The following is a 22,944-nucleotide window of genomic DNA, read 5'->3' as shown; positions in this document are numbered from 1 at the left end:
TGTCTTTTATATTTTGTGGCCATTGCATGCGGATATAAATTATTTATAAGCAAGGAAAATTAATGCTGCTTCCGGATCCAATGCGAGGTCTTAATCACAACGCTGCGAACATAATATTATAGATTGGTTATCAAAACAGTGAATTTATGAATTGATGTAGTTTTTATAAACCAAAAACACGAAGTTAGTACATTGAACAAGTATTACGATCAATGAACAGTAAAAACAGAAGAAATAGCAAAATTCTACCACACTTGTTTTAAGACAATTAATCATTACAAAAACAGTAAAAACAGTAAGCACCGTGATACTAATAATTGATACATTTTTATTATTAACCGAAACCTAAAACCTAGCATTTTTATTTGATTTATAAATCCAATTAGCGATCATAGAAAAAATGCCCCATGGCGGTTATAAATATATATTTTTATTATTGAAAACATTGTAGTACATATTTTCGAAACTATGTTAACCGAATTAGAAGTAGGTACTTATCTAGTGCCCTCAATTATTTAAATGTACTAATTTCGGTTGTCGGTGTATCAGTGAGTGAAGTGATGAACTTTCATCTTTTGTAAATTGGAACTGATAAGTATAAATAATCTGTCATTCGATAAAGTAGGTAGGTACGAAAATTATTTTATTATATGTTTTGTTTATATTTTTGACAGATATCATTATTTTCAACAAGTTTACTCCTTGGTGGTCATTCGAAAGCTAGATTTCTGACGTTTCTAAATTTTAAAAAAAAAAAGGAATATATCAGCTTCACTAACCTTACAAGTGTAATCTCCCGTGATTTTTAACGAGTGTGTCGCTAGTACAAACATAAAAGAGCTCACAAAATAATATTTTAATATATATATTATACTGGATATGTGCAGGGTAAGAGGAAACTGCGGGCGTGTGTTCCAAACTACTTCGAAAAACTTTTTAGAAACCTTAGATACTATCGGTGTAATAATATATGTATATTCAAAATTGTTCTCTAATAAGTTCTCTAATGACAGAAGTTTTTTTTATTTTGTTGAAATCAACATACGCGAAGATGAGGAACTCATCCACGTTTTGATGTGTAATATTTTTTTACATATTCTCCCCACTGGAGGCCTTGAGCAAAATAATTTCCCTCAGGGCCTAGGTCATATTAGGGAATGCTGTGTGTTTACGTAAAGGAAGTTCTGGGAAGGAAATTGGAGCTAAACCAAGAAAACCACTTTAAATAAAAAATGATACGTTAATGTTAGCTCAGAGGGTTGGAGCTGGCAACACGGTATCACAACCTCATACATAAGCTCACATTTTAACACAACCTCAAATAACACATCTGCCCTGATGATGGACACTGCAATGCTGTCCGAAACGTTGGCTAAAGAAGGAGTTAGCGCAACACGGCATAACACCCCAAAAACAAATCACAAAAATTATCTAAATATATTTCCCAGCCACTCCGGAGAGCCGACTTAAATAATCTAATATTCATTATTAGGTTAAAACGAAAGAGATCTTCGATTTAGTAATACTCAATACATATAATTGGTCGCTACTGTGGAGGGCTGTTAAGTTATTCAAATTAAAAAATACAACGACCATTACACAGTATCATTAACAAAATTTAAAAAGAAAAAAAGTAATAAGATTCGCGGTCCATTAACAAACAAAGCAACGGGATATGAAGGTGATGATAGACAAAAACAAATTTAACATTTTCGACTAAATAAAATTAAGCATTTCGACCTGAATAAAAATTGTGAGCCAAGAGATGATGTTTGTGAGATTTTAACAACATGTGCGTACTTCTATACCGGTTTTATGTTAAGGTAGGTTGCTAAGAAAGTACCAACAACCTACAACCTAGTATGAACGTAGATATCCGTTGTATAACGTAGCATTACAAGTACAATCGTACCAAAGTGAGCACAAAAACTATGTGATATAATCCATTGTGGCGGTCAATTTTTGCATTTATTTGATTATAATATTTAAATAAATTCTGTTACTTTTTAATCAACGAAACACGCAATTTCATGAATAAAACTACACATGTAAAAAAATATGATATAACGACGGGATCACTAGGTCATATGGGGTATATATACACGTACATACACAAACTAGTAGAATTTTACGTTTGATATTGACTGTATTACTAAAAGAGTTGTTGATACTCTCAGTACCGCCTCGGTGAAAGACCATAACTCAAAACAGCGTTGGTTTTCTTGTTATTTCTTTATTGCACAATCTTTTGGAAAGGGTCGCATTTATTTTAACAGCATTTTCATATGACGTTGACTTTCCTCACGTATGGAGTAAATGTAGTGCATATTTCTAGATTTTTGTTTGTTTCATTATTACGCATTATCTCTGCACTTGTATGAGATGCGGAGTCGATATGTTGAATTTTTTTTAACAGAAACAATATGGTATATTTCAACTTAACCTTCGAGGTCACTAGAGGCCGCAAAAGGTTAAATTAACGTTAAAAAAACTAAATGAACTGGGAATAAAAATTAAATTTCGAGCTCCGTTCTAACAAAGTGGTGACTTGACTACTTGATGACAAAATACTAGTAAAGTACTATTAGATGTAATTAACCGCAATTACCCCCCCCCCCCCCCAAGATCCCCAACAGTCCATTTCAACGGGTAGTGTTTATAGTAAAACCATAAATATTTTAAAAACTTGACAATTTTCACCTTAAAACTACACCCAGTTTATTAGAATGCACAACCTTTTAACATTTCTCCAAACTATTCATAACCACGGGCAACGCCGGATGAGCATAATTTATATACATCATAACAATATAACAGAAATATTATTTTTTTACTTACATAGGAATTGCATTAAAACAGTGATAGTTTATAGTATGTACCAGCGGTACTTAGAGGCATTGGTGGCTGCAGACTTTCTTCTTTCTAGAAGGGAAAATAAAATAATTAGTTAAAAACAATATGAAAATTAGTAGTTTCAGGTTTGTTTATTTTGGCCATGGTGTATATTATGCTACAAAGAATACTATACCAAAAACAATATATTTCAGATTTACACTCCGTTCTCTTTTCACCAATATTAATCGATGACGTAGTATTGGAAGGAAGGGTTCCTCTACCTGGAATAGCCTTTAGGAAAAATACCTATGGCAATACTCACCAACTGAATTAATTAACTCCAAAATTATATCGACGAAGATTAGTGGATGCTATATTTATTATTCAATCAAATTCTACTATGATTAGTCACAGTCTTCTCTTTAATAAATCTGCACCAGAAGCAGCAAAAATATTCTAGCAGTGAGCTCGGGCATCGTGGAATTTGCGCAGCTTTATCTGCCTGGACTTTCTGGGTCAACGCAATTATTTTTAGCTGACACCATAATTTCCTTCATGAGATACCAATTTAATACAAATTTAACTGAAGAAGTAATCAGACAAGACCATATTTGTTCTTCAATCTATATAAATAAAAATGTAAATGTTCCTTTGTTCAAAATCTTAAATATCAGTATGTTCTTCATCGATTGCTTTGAAATTTTGGCATTTTAGCAATTTTGCATTCGAATACGGGTGTGTTTTTTTAATTTTATTTACGTATATTATACAGATGTCATCTGTGACAGGGAAAAACGTGATTTTTTTAAAACCAGCGCCATCTTTTGGACGTAAAAGCAACACGCGCTGTTGTTTCTCTATCTAGAAAGACAGACTGAGAAACAGTAACGCGTGGCGGAGTTCAGCCAGTTGTTCAATAAAAAAGGGTTGGTGTAGCTAAGTATTAAAACTAGTCGGTTTGCTATAGAAATAAACTTTAACTAATAAAACGTTGTGATCTTGTATTACTGACAATTCTGTAATATTTGGATTAAATCTGCTGGCGACGCCATATTGTTTCCAAACAAAAATGTGTAAAAATCTCGAGTGAAACTGAGTAGTATTTTTTTATTGATACAAAAATATTACGTATTTTTAAATATTATACGATAATGTGGGCCTCACTCGGTACTGTGCCCGCGCTGCGGCTACAATTTTACAACTTAATAAAAATAAAAAGGTCATATGAGAAAATAAATTGAAATAAAATAAAATACGTAATAAAAGCGGTATTGAAAGACAAAAATCGGCTTATATTATGAGGTACGGTTGTACAGGGTTTTCCAATAAGAGGTGTTATTTGAATAGCCCGCTATTTCGGTAGATGTTACTTTTGATGCTGTCATTTTTTGACATTTAACAAGTAGAAACTACGCCATTAATAAAAATGGAACGATACACGCTTCAACAACTCATTGAAATTATTAAAATTCACTTGAGTGAATCAAATGCAAATCATCTTGAGTGATGAGGCCCATTTCCACCTCGGTGGCTTCGTCAACAAGCAAAATTGTCGCATCTGGGGCTCGGAAAACCCAAGAGTTATTGTTGAAAAGCCTCTCTATCCTTAACGTGTGACTGTTTGGTGCGGTTTATGGTCCGGCGGAGCCATTGGACCTTACTTTTTCGAAAATTAGGCTGGAGCAACAGTTACGGTGAATGGTTGCGTTATCGAGAGATGATTAATGATTTGTTATGGCCGGAATTGGGTGGTATTGATCCGGACAACGTTTACTTTCAACAAGACGGCGCTACGTGCCACACAAGAACGAAACCATTGATCTTTTACGATTGAATATCAAAATAACACCTCTTATTGGAAAACCCTGTATATATAGTGAAGTCTATTACGTATATATAATGTTTTATTCCTTTACTTTATAACAGTTTTGTAATATTGCCTTTTTGTTCTTCAATCCATTCTTAATTTTGTATCTGTATTAGTGCACAAACAAGTATCACGGAAGACGAAGTCAATTAAAAAAGGAAAAAAAATCAAGATTGGCGTCAGAAGACGAATTATAGATAATTGACTACAAAAAGAATACGGAGAGGAATTTATTGAGTCAGAAGTTTAAGAAAATATAAACATATTGATGTATAATCTAACGATAAATGCACACATTGTAATCACTGGCGGTTTGCGGCGTATCACAAGCTACTTTTTCGAAAATATTTGGTGTTAACAAATCTCATAGTCGCTGCGCACAGAGGCAGCTGGTCGATTCCCAAAATTTACAGGACTACCGCTCTGGCGCCATTAGTATGTTTTGCATGAACCTAAGAAATAAGGCAGCGATACACATGCCTGTAAAATGGAACAGTAGCTTGCATGCATGTTAATGGCATGTACAAGTTACTGGCGCAATGAGAATACACATGCAAGTTAAACTTGCATGCAAGTTGCGTCCTTGCATGCCTGTATTTGCAAGACGTATACACATGCCAGTCACTAGACAGTACGTGTCTCAAATCACTCTGAGACTGAGTAGTCTCAAGCTTTTTGGCAATGGAAAACATTCGAAGTGAATTAAATATCATCGTATTGCAATTGGCAGTACAATGTGTGGCTAATTTAATGAGAGACTGAGCTACTGGCATGCCCGTACCTGTCGCGACGTTCACACATGCCGGTTTCATAGCCCCCCTCGTCCCCTCCCTCAACTTGCATGCCAGTAAATCAAATGTTGTGCAATCTACTTGCAAGGCAGGTACAGGCATGCAAGTTAGCGTATACACATGATAGTAGCTGGCATGTGCAAGGAGCTTGCATGCAAGTGTGCCAGCTACAGGCATGTGTATTCCCGGCTTTAGTATTATTCGAAAGCGCTGGGCGGATTTTTGTTGTTCGGAAAATGGCGCGCTGTTTAAAGTGCGGTAAAATGATAATACAAGTTTGTCTTATTTTCTTTGTAATGGGAGTTCACTACACAATTGCACTTTAGAAAAAAACGCCAAGGATTGCAATGATATGTGGTTATATATTTACAACAAGACATTCAGACTGTCTCTTCATAATACCCGTCAAGGTTCTTGGAATACGGATGGGTTTTTTATAACCCTTCATAACACGCTATTCCGTTGGATCTTTGCGGCTCAGTGATTTCTTACTGCTGCCAATACTTTTCAGACATCCAGTACCGGATTTAATTTGTATGAATTTAATTTATTGAGAATTTTATTTAAATTTCAAATTATTAGTAATCCAGTTAAAAACGGGATAGGTCCTTGACGAATGAATTAACATGTTTCCTGATAAACTTTTAGTAAACTGCGAATATATTATGTATTAAAATAGACTAAAGTTTTATCAGCAAACCCGTTAATTCATTATTTAAATGCCTGCAATCCCGTTTTTAACCGGATTACAAATAATTTGAAGAGATTCTTAATAAATTAGCAATACTAATTTTTCATCGTGTAAATGTAAATTGAAATCCTTATTTTGGGGTAGGGGTAGTTTTTAGGTTGAAATCATTTTATTTATAAAAAATTAAATTAGAAGATATTTCGTTCTAAACCACTTTATTATTTACTTATTACACCGGGACACGAAAGTGGCTCCGTTAAGTAAGTTAGGCTACCAAGGTGCTTGACTTGACTTGATTGAGCCGCCATACAGCGTTATTATACATTTTACTGGTTGGCACGCGTCGATGCAACAAAACTGCCACAAAATTGTGGCAACAGAGCGGAAACCAGGTGAGGGACCCTCCATAGACCGCTGAGCATTTGATTTGGTGTCCTAAAGTTATGTTGTGCCACCGTGGTGTCTCGGTGAAATGGGGACCTTGCACTATTATTATTTTGCACTTGCACTCTAATAATTTATACAGGGTGTATTTTACCACCGAAGTATTTTATCTTATCGTATTTGAAGTAAAAAATGAAGATGTGTTTTGCTGTTCTACGACATTTTTCTTCAATTAAATTCCTTGACATGCTAAATTGCACAAATAATCGAGCACTTCTTAGTGCATGGTGGTTTGATTTGATTTTTAACTGCACCCTTTTCGAACCTGCTGAAAGATCTCTCTGTCAATGTATGAAAAATAAATAAACACGAATGATTTGTAATATAATACCTACGTACATTCGATCATTGGTATAAGTGACTATTCCAAACGATTTGAAGCGTAGAAATTAGGAGTTGTAGACAACTATAGGCCATGAGCTGTTACTTCCTCAACTTCATTAAATCCGGCACTGGCAACCTTTAACAATTCGTTTCAGAAGAAGACGACTAATAAATGGTATGATCTTTAGATCTATTGCTATTAGGCGAATTGGTGGTAATTTCAAGATATGCGGAACGAAAACAGGTTCAAATATCTCCTTACGCTTTCGTAATGATTACCTAAACATTGTTCGGATTAGCAAATAGTTCATTTACACGGTGGCACTAAAATGCCGATGGCTTTTTATTTGGGCTCCAGATAAACGACACCGCTTCGACTAGGTAAGCCTTCGGTTTAAAGGAAAGACTAAAAATTCAAGGTTACTTGCACCATTTAGCGTGAATTAGTTAATAAGCATTTTAGGACAAGAAATAAAAGAATTTATAATACATTAAAAAATATTTTTTTATTGTAAAATACATAAATATGGGTACCATTTAAACATCCATGTTAAAAATAATCCATTATTGGTCATGTATACCTTATTAGAAAAGAGGAATACATATGTAGGTAGCTAAACACGTTTTTTTTAATATTAGGTCAAAAATAAATTTATTTAGGTAAGGCGGGTTGTGAGTTTCGCACGCCTAAAATTCAGACTGTATAATAAAATTGCTGTCACTTTATTCTTAGATTAACAGGCGAAGGCCCCTTGCTAATTTCTTACTAGGCCATCCGGTAGGTACGTATCATAATGTTGATTTGTAGTTAGGTACCTAATATCATGCCTGTTAGGCATTTGAATAGGTACTACACTCTAAGGCACGATACGATAAATATTCCTTGCATAATGTATTCAAATTGCACAAGACATCATCTGTGGTCTCGATGGGGCCATTGTTGAGCTGTGCTGGATACGCCTTGCAACTAAAGTAAGACCGGTCCGCTTTCTCTGGTTTTGATTATAATTCGTCCATGTGTATTATATACTATTCCACCATCTATATTGTGCATTATCTGTGCATACGGAGATTTGCTCATTGTGTATGTAGACAGGGCAGTCAGTTGTCAAGGACAAGGTGGGTTCCCACTTAAAGTAAAATACATACATTTCTTAACGGTGAACCTGGGAGATAATTAATTCATCGAGTAGGTAGGTTAGGTAGTGACCATTAGCTTCCTGTAGGTGTGGTAAGGTTATGTATTTTACGATAGAATTAACAGTAAACTAGTTTGGGTACCCTATTTTTGGGAAAATTAATATTTTGCACAAGCATTAAGAAATCTAGAGTCCGTTTCAAATATTCGCTGAACAATAGCGTAACGTGCGAGAATGTCAATGAGGAAAACAATAATTTATTTATGAAATAATGTAGGTAATGTAAAAATATAGAACACAAATTTCATAAGTACATTTCTAGAATTCTTTGAGAATCGTGGGGTTAATATGCATTTTTTCTTATAGAAAGGAGTTATTTATATTACACGCAGGCACGATCAAGAAAATCAAATACTTACGGATAATGTCCTATTAAGAAACGGTATAACAAAATAGAATAATGATTAGAAAGTAAGTGGGAAGAATTCGTGATGGTTAGGTTTTTAAATAAAGTTTGCCAGTTTTTAGGAATCTGATTTTAGGTGACATCTTTCAAACAACACAAATGTAATTATTACATATTTTTTAATGATTTGATATTAAATCAGGCTGCATTACTGCTATGCGCTAATACATAAATCAGATCGAACCAATACAAGTTCTGTCACTGAGAGTTCCGTTGGAACCATTATTTTGGTTAAATGTTTGTTTAAAGATCGAGAGGTCACAACGAAGCCATCAGCGGTATGAACTACGCCTATGTGCAAGTCTGTTTCACATTCACATAACATAGAGTAAACAGTGCAAAAAATTGGCAGTCCATTAGCTTAATAGTCAATAGTTAAGTGTCCAAATGACAGATGCTGCTGCATGTTAACACGTCTCTGCCATCTAGTTAGGTATCCACTTATCACACTAATAATCGCATCGCATATCTCTGCACGCGCACCTTACGTAAGACTTGTCTCACGCTAATAAGCAAAGAGGACAGGTCGATAGCACGCTAATTGAAAGACATATTTAGCTTGATAATAGTTTGTATATTTTATGGGTTGCTGAATATTGTATTCGGGATAAAATAAATAGGAAATATTAATAAACGCAGGTGTATGAACACGTGCTCCGATATTAATACGAATTTACTAAAAGTTTATCAGGAAGCGGCTCGCAGTCCCGTTTTTAACCGGATTACAAATAATTTGATGAGATTTTCAATAAATCCGCAATACACATTTTTATCTGTGTAATAACACTTGTTAGAACACATTTTAACTATTTCCAGTTGTCTTTAGTTGGTATCAGTGGCGGCTCGTGACTTTTGGGTGTACTAGAATGATAATATTATAAAAATGGCATTATTGATGTTGTTTGTAATGCTTGCGTCGCACGGCCAAACTGAAATTTCCTGAAAATCTTCATACAAAAAATCTAATTGTCGAACAAAAATAAAAAGTCGTCATCAATAATGCCATTTGTGTAATGTTAGCATTCTAGTACACCCAAAAGTCACAGTCGCCACTGGTTAGTATACTATATAGGATTCTTGCTGCAGAGTTTCCATCTTCTATCTTCGTATCACCTGTTCCTGTACTTCATCACCTGTTCATGTACTTCATTTTATTGAACTTAATTTCACTTATTTTTGTAATATTTACATTTTTGTAATACCTGCATCAACTGTAAAGCGCCCCTGAGGTGATATCTCACAAAAGCGGCGCTATACAAATTGTCCAACACCTATGAAGATAATTATTATACAAAAAAAACTTTAGGCTATTTAAAGAAGAATTATATATATCTAGTGCTTCTGAGATTTCATTCAATAGCACCATTCCTCTTGTCATGCTATGTTGTGCTAGAATATCTGTTCTGCCGTATGGTATTCTGAATAAGTCGTGTCGACGACTATGGCTGAAGTTTTCGGGCACGTATAAACCATAGCATTCCAAGAGGAACGGGCTATCAATATAGTTATGGATTATGTTAAAACTAAGTATTGCAAGATTTGCATGACGTCTAGTTATTATTATGATGTACTTCCTATTATTTCAGTTTCTATTTAAATATACCTTCGTAATTTCATATGATTTTGATTTTGTATTAAGTTAGAAACACTTTATATTTGAACTAAATAAAGTACATCATGTAAAGAGTTAGAATGTCAAAAGGGATTATGAGAAGATGGATGAATGTGAATAGAGAAAGGAATATGTGCCAAGATATAGTTGTGTGGCGCTCTGCCCTCTGCCCACCCTTCCGGGTAAATGACGCGATTGTTTTTTTTTCTGTAGTGGAAAAGTACCAAAGTACCAACCCACAATCTTTGCTAGAAGTTTTTTTTTAGATATGAGTGCACAAGGCTGACTATTATAGAACAAGCTATAAATTTTCTAACGTACAGACAACACAGACAGCCTAAACCATTAATTTATACGTTGAGTTTGTACATTTACATTTGAGTTTGCACGGGTTTTCACTATGACCGGGCGTTGATGTCTAATACACTGAAACATATAAAGTTATAAAGCTTTCGTATTTAGTAATGCCACGCCAATTTGTAGTCACTACGTTTATAGGTTAGGTTTCATCATCATCGGCAGATATCCACCATCTATCTACTCACTACTGGATGACCTACAAAACACAAAGACCCACAAACATCTGCCAACAGAAATTTGATCCGTTATTTGAGTCAACTGTTTGTTCTGTTTTAAAATCAAGAAATTTAAACGTTTAGATTACTCAACTTACCAACCTGGGCTAACTGAAATACCCGCCAGACCGTGACAACGCGTAGGCAAAATAAGGTAATAATAATGTAGGTACCTACGCAATTCTGCCTTCCTAAAAGTATTGTTAAACGTTCAACCTAACCAAGGTGGCAATAAATTTATGTCATTAATGTGCAATTGGTAGAACTTTAATCGATACGTCAATATTTTCACCCCTACTTTGTGGACTTCTGCGGAAATGGGACCTAAAATGCAATTGAAGGAACAATTGTATTTGATATAATGCAATTATAACTAAAACTAAATCTGCGATCAAACTAAATTACAAAGGGCTCGATAGAGCACAGAGAAAACTTACTGATGTTAAATATTGCTAATTTATTAAGTAATCCGGTTAAAAACGGGATTACAGGCCTTTAAAGAATGAATTAATAAGATTCCCGATAAACTTTTAATAAAATACGAATATATTGTGACGCTGTAAGAACACGTTTTCATAAAAATTCTAATATTTTTAGATTTCGTCTTTATGTAATATATTTTATCATGATTATGAAGGCAAATAATGTTGTATGAACACGTGTTTCGATATATTAGGAATTTACTAAAAGTTTATCAGGATTAAAAAAGAATTGTTTATTTTATTGTTTATCAATTCAATTTATTTTCGACACAAATGTGAGTAAAGTTAGCAGGCCTACGCTTAGTATTATTACCAACTTCTTGTGGTACCTAGTTTCTGGTAACGTGAGATTTCAGGTACCGTACGGAGAGCACTAACATCTCTGTGGGGTCACTAACATCTCTGTACTTGCTGCCAGATACTTAGGAACTTAGAGGCGTATCTTTAAAGTACCACGTATCTTTAAAGTACCACGTATCACTGGAAATATTTTAACTGGTGGCGAAGATGGCGTGAAAATGGAATAACGTTCATGAAATTTAGTCACGTAAGAACGTGGTTTTTATTTGCTTTATAAACCGATAAAAAACATCAATACACAATACAGAAAAAAAATGTTTTTTCGGTGAGTGATTTAAATTTAAAAAATGACATCGTGTCAATTTTCTCGGTTCTATATATCTCGTAAAATCATTAAAAAGTTTTCGTGAAGTCAATTAAATTTGAAAATATGAATGTAAATACCAGTAAATGGGACTGTGTCGTTAGTTAAAATTTATTTTTAACTGAAATACTTACGTTTTTGGGGAAGTTACGTAACTCGTATTTTGCTCAAAAGGAATTTGTAGATTAGGTACCTACCTACTTACCGACTTTCTGAGCAAGCGACCAAATTTTTGTGAAAGTATAAGGATTTAAAAAAAATGAATTTTTATATATTCAATAATTTTGTTATTGAAATTACAAAAAAAAACAAAACGTTTATGTATATGCAAGTTCTGCTGTGAAATTATTATCACGAGTGAGAATTTTTTTTTGTAGTTTGAAAATTATTGAAAATACAAAAGAAAAACTTAAAATGAAAATGGATTTCTACAAATTAAACTTGATAACAATAAATAAAAAAAGGAATGTATTACAATTTTACAAATACAATTCCAAGGAATGGTTAAGATTTTCATTATAAGGTATGTAGTGAATAAATAACGTTTAGAAAAATAATACTTAGAAAAATTTATTCATGTTAGGGTAACGGTATAATAACTTGGATGTTCGACAGAATCTTGGAAACCGTATTACTTTTACGCGAATTTGGTAGCTAGTGTGAAGGGTTGGTTTAGTTTAACTCCACAATAAACTGAATTTGGTAGCTAGTGTGAAGGGTTGGTTTAGTTTAACTCCACAATAAACTGAATTTGGTAGCTAGTGTGAAGGGTTGGTTTAGTTTAACTCCACAATAAACTGAATTTGGTAGCTAGTGTGAAGGGTTGGTTTAGTTTAACTCCACAATAAACTGAATTTGGTAGCTAGTGTGAAGGGTTGGTTTAGTTTAACTCCACAATAAACTGAATTTGGTAGCTAGTGTGAAGGGTTGGTTTAGTTTAACTCCACAATAAACTGAATTTGGTAGCTAGTGTGAAGGGTTGGTTTAGTTTAACTCCACAATAAACTGAATTTGGTAGCTAGTGTGAAGGGTTGGTTTAGTTTAACTCCACAATAAACTGATTTTGGTAGCTAGTGTGAAGGGTTGGTTTAGTTTAACTCCACAATAAACTGAATTTGGTAGCTAGTGTGAAGGGTTGGTTTAGTTTAACTCCACAATAAACTGAATTTGGTAGCTAGTGTGAAGGGTTGGTTTAGTTTCACTTCACAATAAATTGAATTTGGTAGCTAGTGTAAAGGGTGGTTCAGTTTAACTCCACAATATACTGCAATACTTTGAAGCAGATGGTAATAAAAATGAATTTGTAAAATGTAATAATAAAACATGTAAGAAAAAAACAAAGAAGTAACACCAACACTTCAGCCGTGCGAATCGCTAGTGTAACGACCGCAAGTCATTATCATGTTAATTAATTTTGGCGATTTACGTATGTGTGTACATTTATGTAACCAAGAATATACATATATATATATCGTAGATAACGTAACTCGGAGCGGTACTGTACATAGTTAGGTATTAGTTTTTATTAAACTATCAGGCTAATTTGCCCGCATTTGGGAACAACTCACGAAATCTGATAGAAATCGTTGAGTTTCCCTTACTGCAATGGCGAGAAATATGATATAAAAACGGCGTTAGAAAAAGAAAATACAACTATATTCAAATCTAGAAGTAAATCACAGAAATAAATTAAAATGTACAATTTGGGTAACCAAAAGTTCCGACCGCTATTTAAGAAAAAATTATAAAGCTTCGTGAATTTTGTATTCATTATTTTTTATATGAAACGACAAAAACATAATATAAAATTTGTATGATAGATTTGTCTAATATAAAGTGTTTTTTCGTAATTAGTAATTTTATTTCGGTGTTTAGACAAAAGAACGTAAGGTGAGCCATTTTTAAAACATTATTTAATTAACATTTAAAAATCAGTTTTAGTTTTTGGATACATTCGGAAATATTCCATTTATTGGTGTATTTTATTGCAAAGCGGAAATACTCCGACCGTATGACAAAATTTGCCAGAGGCCTGAACGGTTAACTACGAAACATCCATAACACCATTACCTAATTAATGAACAAAGTATAATAATGTTCGGCTCCCATAATACAGGCATATGGCACATGACACGTATGGTGGTCGTAATATTTATTTATTGCATCTCACTATACATATATCACATTTTTTCTCATAAAAATCACCATTACTAGAACTAAGCCTGTATCGAGGTTAACAATTTACATTTCAGTGAAGCAAACATCGAGTAATCACAAACGTAAAGTACTACATGTAAACACAAAACATTTCAAAATCATATCATATCATTGTCTAATTCTGAATCTTTCTAAGTCAAAGGATAGCTAGAGGCTGGATAAGGGGATTGAACCACCGACCTTCGCGTTCCGCGGGCAAGCACGCGCCCACGCGGCTACCGATTCAAATATTATTATGTTTATCTATCCGAAATGCGCTCTCCATATACTCCCACCTCCCACTGCAACAACCTAATAAAATTTATTCGAAATTTAAAATGAGTTTGTGTAAAAAACCTTATTTTTTTCTTCATTAATGCTTTTTTTATAACAGTCATTGAGAATATTTTGACCGTCATGCTATTGGTGTGATGGTCGATTACATACAAATTACGTTAAAAAAATTTATCAAATATGAAATACAGAAGAAATATAAGAAGTATACAATATAAATGAAAAAAGGTGTATAGAATTTAGAAGGATCAAAGAAATATATAATGTAGAAAAAATATAAGATCAAAGTAAGTAATAGTAAGTAAGGAAATAAGAGAAAAATAAGCTGAAGATGTTTTATGTGTGCGAGTTACAGTGTTTAGCGAGTTAGTAGATACAATAATTTGAAAGAATATATCAAGCATGAAATATAAAAGAATTTAAAAGAATGAAAAAAGTATGGAAAGTATCCTATTGACTCAATATGTGGGAACCTAAGTGACCGAGAATAACTAAGCGCCCTTGAGTTGAACTATCTTTAAAGTAAGCTTTATGAAATCACTGTGGACCAGTTTTCAGCAAAAATATAACATCGAATATATTTTAAGTCCTGGTGGACATTTCTTTTTCCACGCGTTACAGCTTTTTCACCTTGCGAAGATAATATATTCAATATGGTATTTTTATCACAGCTTTTTTTATTCTAGAATGAAATTACGATGATGAAGGTAATTTTATTTTATTTTATGTTGTCGAATAAATTTTCTATTTTCGATTTGCCCCCAAAACGACATGTTCGTTTTTATTCGTGAATTCGGCGGCTGTGACAACGTTAGGGAACGTTGGTGACAACCATCTTACCAGATATTAGGGGTTTCTATGTCATAATGACGTTGTATTGGAACCGTAAAATAAAATAAATTATGAATGAAAATATAAAAATAACATATTCTTGATGTGATAATCATAATCAGAAAAATATAAGTTAAATCTTCCACACGAAGGTTAATGGTATTCGTAGTTTGTGAAAATACTCGTACCCCATTGTGGTGAATTTATGTATATAAATAAAAATCATCAAAAAGTGAAATCAGCGTTTATTAAGACTTGCACAATAAATGCCTAATGAAATAAACTAAAATGTTTTTTTTGTTTAAATCTAGTATCAAATTCCAAGCAAAGAATAGTACTTTTTTTGCCCGGCGATTAATTCCATTTAGTGTGAGCTATGGAGCAAAGTACAAGGTTTTCTATGTCCGTCATCGTTTATTCGAAAACTTTCTGTCAGAAAAACCGTTATTATTGAGACTAAACAAAATTTAAAATATTTAACATTCCTTGATTTTTATGAACGCCAAAACCCCCAAACTATCATTAATCACATTGAATGACCGTTGGTAAGAGTTTCCCGCCATTTTTCATTTTACATCACGCGAAAAATTAATTTATTTCTCCACGATTCTCCATTCTACTCCGTTTCGGTCGTTTCAATTCAATACGAAACATTAAAGCCAGAGGTTCTAAAACTACGGGTAAAGACATTTTTCAACGGTTTAGAAAATCACAACATTTATTTTGCTTAAATTTTTTGTTCTAACAACCACAAGGAATGCTAGAAGCCTACTAATTTTAAGTTTTACGGGATGAAATTTAAAACAGAAGTTAGAACATTTTTAATATCTTCGTTGTGCCGGCAATGATCAAACAAATATATCATTTAAATTTATTTTTGTAAGTACTAAGGAAAATTAAAATCGAATACATAATTCACACAAAAGAAATTATTGAATGATGTCGCAATTTTGAATACAATTTATTCAGCAAAAATATTTTGGAAACTTACATATTTAGATATTGCGGGAGCAACGCCGATGTCATGACATCTACATTGTAGATTCCTTAGAAAAAAATTGTAAAATTAACAATAGAGAACTTTTGCATGCGTCATTTTAAAACGATTATTGAAAGGGTGATAATTTTCAAACAGAATAACTTAGTTTCAAGATTGCCAATCTTTTTTCGGCAAAATTTCGACGATCCTGTCAACAAAAAATCAACAGAAATTCAATTTCCGGAAAAAATGGTTAAGTAAAGGAAAGGAAAACATGAGAATTTTTTGTTGTGATGTTTGACTGATGTTCAAACATGCATTTGGACTGCTGTATCAGATATTAAATTCTTGAACAATTGTTTACGCGAATTTTTTAACTTGCGATACTAACTCAATACTTTGTATAAAATCAGCTTGGAACAAAATCTCTAAAAAAATAATAATGACCATTAAAGACGCAAAACTTATTTTTTCATGGTGGGTCGCGGCACTACACAGTTTAGGAACCCCTGATAATATTCGTAAATTACGAATAGGCATCTACTTCCAAATAGGCAGGTACCGTATATTTCTTACTTTTACGTCTCGTTCTCGGAACGGGACTCGTGTAATGGAAGTACAAAATTATACGGATTACGTAAAAAATAGGCCTTTGTGAGATATAAGTGGTTTTCATCCGGGCACTATAACGTGGTTTAATTTTCAACTTCACGACACTGTGGTAAGGTAGAATATAGAAGGTAGAATACTTGTGAAACGCCGTCAATTAGAATCGAAAGATTTCTCTTAGAGTATTCCTTTTTACTCTTGAAAAAAGTTTAAAAAATAACATAACAGTATTTGATTTTATTTTTATGTTGACAAGTAAACTTTTGACGATTTAAAGTATGTTGAGAGGAGCGACAAAGGCCTCTTCCCTCATGGGGCCTTCAGGGAACCAAGGAGGAGCGGGGATGAGAGACGAGGCCCTCTTCCCTCGTGGGCCCCTCATGGAACCAAGGGGGAGTGGACTCTTTCGTCGTGGGGCCTTCAGGGAACCAACGGGGAGTGGACTCTTCCCCCACGGGGCCTTCGGGGAACCAAGTAGGAGCGGAGAAGAGGGATGAGACCCTCTTCCCTCGTGGGGCCTTCACGGAACCAAGGGGGAATGGAGAGGAGAGATGAGGCTCTCTTCCCTTTTGGGGCCTTCAGAAAACAAGGGGGATTGGAGAGGAGAGATGAGACCTGGGAAGACACTTTGTGGAACCAGAAGACATAGCCACACATCCAATGACAACCCTGGTGAACTTTACTAAAGGGAACGGGTTGCTGTTAAAGGAATGAGGTAAAATGGGAGATAGCACAATGGGCCTATGGCCTAAGTGCTCACGGGAAGAATATTTAAACCGTCTTCGCTCTATAAATAAAAAAGTATGTGTATTTTAACTTGCAGCCAAAACGGTGTTTTACGGAAGAAGGCTATGATGTCACGCCCGCCAAAGCTTCTAAGCTCTAAGCTATGCGGGTAGCGGAAGCTACGTCATAACACCATCATCCAAATAAGAGTTGTTTGGGAATTTGTGATTACAGGTAATTTTTAAAATCAATAATAAATCATTGAAATTCTGAAAAAAGTTAAACACGTTTAAACTTTAATTTGTTTAAAATAGTATCTCTCATTCGTGAAAATATGCCGTACGTGTTCGTAGAAGATACATACAACATCAACACAAACAAAGAAAAATAAAATAAACCTTCCCTTTCTGAAGAAGTCAAAATCACAACACTAATTACTCTGAAGTGGTGAAGATCTTCAAAGAAATACCGACCAATTTGAAGAAAAAAGTGACTAATATGTGAAGGGTAATTACAAATTGTTAGTAATTTGTAATTTGAATAACCAAATTTAAATATTTATGTTAGAACATAATATGTAACCATTGTCCATAGATGCACCCACCTACTATTAAATAACTGTTATGTGACTTCCGCCGTGGTAAAGTAGAATATTCCCGAGACTCTAGAGGTAAGTTAGCAGCAATTGAGTACAAACTGTGCTAAGTTCTTAGAAGATAATATATATTGAAAGGGGAGTAGATTCAGTAGAGGCTGAGAACGGGGTAAAACGGTTCTTTGGACTTTGACTTGTCATCACTTCGCAGTTCGAACAAATATATCATCATATTACCGGCGCGGCGCGGCGTTACACTAATACTGGACTTATAGCAGAATAATAATATAATATATTCATTTAACAATAGGATAAATGCACTTTTTTGTTTGTTTTCTCAACTACCATACTAGGCTCATGCCCATATTATGTTAGTCGTAGATGATTTTAATTATTATGGAAGCACACTAAGGAACTAGAAATGTAATATTTTGTAGAAACAAATAACTAAAGAGTAAAAAATATACATAAAAAACATTATCGACTGTGTTATGGTAAAACTCCTTGAACTGCATTTTTGGGAATGTTACTTTTCGGTGGTTTCATATAGAGTGGCCTCCAAAGTACCACATGGAAAGAAATGTTTTGCTGATTAAGGCATTTTTAATACTAAAAATAAAATTTAGGCGTACAATTTTATTAGGTTATTTCAAGAAAACCATAAATGAAATTACTCAACCCTCAAATCCCTAATAATTATAAACAGAAATGCAATATTTTACATAAAAAATAAAATAAATAAATAACCATTTTCAAAAAAAAAATCAAGATATTAAATTAGTTTTATCAATTTGTAAAAATTCATTTTATCGTCTCCTGTAAATTATTCATTTTGAGGCTTTAAAGGTTTTACCAAACCGCAGAAGATATATAAACCATAATGGATATTGAAATTATTAAAAAAAATAAACAATATACATTTACATTATAAACATATATTTATCGTCATTATTAAAATCAAATGTTTGATATTCTGAGAGGTATATTTTTATTTTACAGGCAGATTACTTACAAATACATATCATTCTAATGTCTATTGTTTTAAAATTTTGTAAATAATGTGTGTTATATGTATAATAATAATAATAATAATTGGATAATTTGTAGAGCGCCGTTTTTGTGAAAAATCACCTCAAGGGCGCTGTACAATTTATTTCCTAGGATCTTTTGTTATTTAGAAAAGATACCAAAACATACTTACCTGGCAAGTCACTTCCGACAAACACACTTATATTAAAAAGTTTATGCCTATAAAAGATAAAACTGCACGCAGAGGACACTATATCAAAAAACACTGATCATCGCATGACCTTAAGTCTGCTATAGTTTTTATTTTAATTTAACTGTCATGCCGTCGACTGTGAAAGTGGAGGTTTCTGAAATTATGGATACGACTGTCTGAAAAGGTGCGTTTTAAGTTTAGACCTAAATTCTGTCGCGTCTGCGGTCTGCGATATTACAGTGGGTTGCCATATTAATAGGGACACCTATAGAAAATGTGTTTTTCACACTTTGTGTTCATAAAACAAAGATGTTTATAATTTTAGGTGCGGTTATTATTATTTATTAACAAGGACATTGAATTTTGAAAATTATATACATTGTATTTGTCCTTAATCTGCGATTATTTTATTTTTTTTATTATTTTTAAACATTATCGAACAAAAAGTTAATATTTCGTAATTTCGCATTTAGCCGCAATAACAACTTGTACACGCCGTGGTATACTCTCAATGCACAATTTTGCTGTAATCTTTAGTTCAGGAGAATGATGCCACACCCGGATGAGGGTTTCGATGAGCTGCTGCTTCGTTGTGACCACCTCCTTGGCAATCTCCCTCTTGGTGAGCTCCTACAGGTTTTCAATAGGGTTCATGTTAGGGGAATTCCCCGGCAAAGGTAAAACCGGCACATTTTTTTCAGCCAGGAGTGCAGTGACGGTCCTGGCTTTATGACAGGGTGCGGAGTTGTGCATATAAACGTATTCCTGGCCACCAGGGAACCATTCTCCGACTTGAGGCAGTAATCGATTTTCCAGTATTTGTCTGTACTGATCCTGCCTCATAGTCCCTTGCACGATGTGGAGGCGCCCCATCCCTTTGGAAGAGATGACTGACCACATCATGATACTGGTAGGGTGTTTGATCGTCTCTACAAGGCAGTCCGGATGAAATTTCTCTCATGGGCGTCGTCGGACGAACGATGATTTATCCAACAAAATTTGGAATATGGACTCGTCAGAGAAGCACACCTAAAAAAAGGCCATAATCAAACTAATGGTATTTTTTTAAAGTTTGATAACCACAAAATTGTTAATTACCATATTTCAGTTCTCTATAGTCATGTTTTGGTGTGCGTTGGCCCATTCCAGTAGTTTTTTCTTCATATCTACTGTGAGGCGAGGTTTTTTAGCTGGCCGATGACCAATGAGGTTCTCCTCAGCCAATCTCCTCTGGACTCTCCTTTGGGAGACTTCGATATCATCTTCGTTGATCATCAAGGTCAGACGAGTCACACTCTTTTTGCGGTTTTGGAGACAGACGTCTTTGATTTTGCGGTCAGTGCGAGGTGTAGTGATTCGTTTTCTGCCACATTTCCCATTGTGATTCAATTCAAGGGGCAGGTTTTGATTGATTTTCTAATTTATCCTGTTAACCACAGACTTTAAAATACCTGTAATGGTTGCTATTTCCCTTTGGGAATATTCAGTGTTTAACAATAGTGACTTCACTTCCACACATTTTCTTTGGGACGTGTCTGAAGACCTAGCCATACTGAAAAAACAGAACATTGGACTCAATATGGAAAAACTATTCACTGAAATAAGATATGAAAAAAAAAATTATAAAATTAATAGATAATTAATAATTACTTACATTTTTGTACAGCTAAACTGTTAAAACTCTTAAATATAAATTATTATGTATATTTATTTACCAGAACTTCAATCACGAATTTTCACAAAAATGCTGGCCACATGGAAAAAACCTTAAATTTTCGAGGGATGTGGCACTTTGCGAGTGTTGCCACTTCTTAAAAGTATCAGTGGTGATACCAGCAACAAAAATAACGAAGGTATGGCCATCATATCCAAGTTATTTAGAAGTAGAGACAACGTAAACATAAAAATCAGGAAATATTGGAACTGTCCCTATTAATATGGCAACCCACTGTATATGAAAACGCAGAGTGTCTATAATTACAGTAGAGATGACGAAAAATAACTTCGAAATGGGTGGGTGTTCAAGGTATGGTAAAGTAAAGCCCAGTGATTTTATGCGGCATTTTCCAAAAGTTTCCGAAAATAGTTTTGAAACAAAATTACAGTATTCATGAAACCTATAGTTAAAAATGTTTATACGTTTACTGCGCCTGTCAGGAATGTGTTTTTATTGAATATAGAATGTAGAAGATATGTTTGTTGGAAACCCATTTTTGCGATACTTAAATATTAAAATGAATGATACATCTAGATATTCTAGATACTAAAATATGAAAATGGAGATCTAAAAACGCTAGGCAATAATAATTATGAATGAAAAATACAGAACCCGTTAGAAATCAATGAAAACCTACACAAAGAGATTTATGAGAACCTCTAAAATAAAATAAAATCAAATTACATAACATAAAAATTCTCATCAATTTATATTATTTAATCTCCATAAAGTTGGTAATAATTGCATTGAATCTGTGTTGTAACTGGATTATAACGAATTTGAATACAGCGGAATACAAACCGACATAATTTGGCCACGCTAGAGATTTCTTCTCATTATCGCAAAGAAAGCGAAACAATAAGATCGCACAATATTAAGGCGATTAAGAAACATATCTGAATACTCTCGTGTAGATCAAGTTGCGTAATTTAAATGAACTGGTCGACCCGTGGCCTAATACTAAAGAGAGGTTGGAATACAATTTTCGAAACGCCGATTGCAGTTTCTTCGACCCTTTCCCATAATTCGTGGTTCAGCTCGCGCATTTTTTTCCTGTTTATAAGCAGCCTTACAGAACGACATATTTATGTACTTAAATGTGCAATCGGTGGCGTCGTCAATGTTGATTTTATGGATACAGAACAAAAAGCTTGAGCCAAACAGAAATATTGGGGGTGTATCCATACATATTTACACAAATGTTTTCTATCGGCCTGGGAAATCAAATGTTTTTTTTGTTTGCGCCGCATACACGTTCAATGTTTTGAAAACATTTTGTCGCAGGAGACCAGGATTCAGTTGGTCTCACTTTGGCTGCCTGCAAAAATAAATTGTCAAGCTGTACAATTTCACAATCTTATCGACAATATCGACATGTTGACTATGTATTGCGTGTGTGTAATATGTTATGTGCATGACCTCTTAACCTAATCAAAATCAAAACAACTGAAGCCATGAACAATGTAGGTAGATTTCTGAAACATAAATAGTTTTATTCAAAAAAGATTTGAATAACACAATTGGATATTTAACTAAATCAATTAATGACACATTTGAAGATTTTATTTCCCGTGAAAAATTGGTTCGTAATAGTTTCACGTCTATCAAGCCCGAACCAGGTGTTAAAAGGCCGCGCTGTAAAACAGCTGATTGATGTCATAATACCCGCACAAGCCCGCCCCGCGTGTCCTTAGTTTAGTGTCGCAAGATCGTCAATAAATTCTACTATGAATTAAGGAAAATATTATTTAGCACCGGCCGGCACATATATGCTGAACAAGGCAAACCGCATCCCTTCAGAAACATTTTAGATTTCTTCAACTTGTGTCCTATGCGGCCCGGAATAACTGCACTCGCAGTAATTCCGCAGCAAGTCACGTAAATT

General features: G+C 34.0%; 2 protein-coding genes across 3 annotated transcripts in view; both read right to left on the bottom strand.

The window, feature by feature from the left end:
* The window catches only part of Lsd-2 (Lipid storage droplet-2), a 91,848-nt gene that overhangs the window by 25,536 nt on the left and 43,368 nt on the right, over positions 1-22,944 (bottom strand). The window lies entirely within an intron of this gene.
* Cad87A (cadherin 87A) overlaps positions 1-22,944 on the bottom strand; it is a 135,583-nt gene that overhangs the window by 93,178 nt on the left and 19,461 nt on the right. The window contains exon 2 of one of the 2 annotated variants that reach the window (XM_089639820.1): positions 2,839-2,922. The exons of the other annotated variant lie outside the window; for it this stretch is intronic. The gene's annotated coding sequence lies outside the window, so the exon portion shown is untranslated. The remainder of the gene's footprint in view (positions 1-2,838; positions 2,923-22,944) is intronic. 2 annotated transcript variants of the gene reach the window in all.

This window comes from Hesperophylax consimilis, chromosome 14, assembly GCF_061612785.1.
Source record: "Hesperophylax consimilis isolate HC1 chromosome 14, BYU_Hcon_1.0, whole genome shotgun sequence".
Classification (NCBI taxonomy): domain Eukaryota; kingdom Metazoa; phylum Arthropoda; class Insecta; order Trichoptera; family Limnephilidae; genus Hesperophylax; species Hesperophylax consimilis.
Note: the sequence above shows the minus strand (reverse complement) of the source record. Positions and strands in the feature narration are given on the sequence as shown.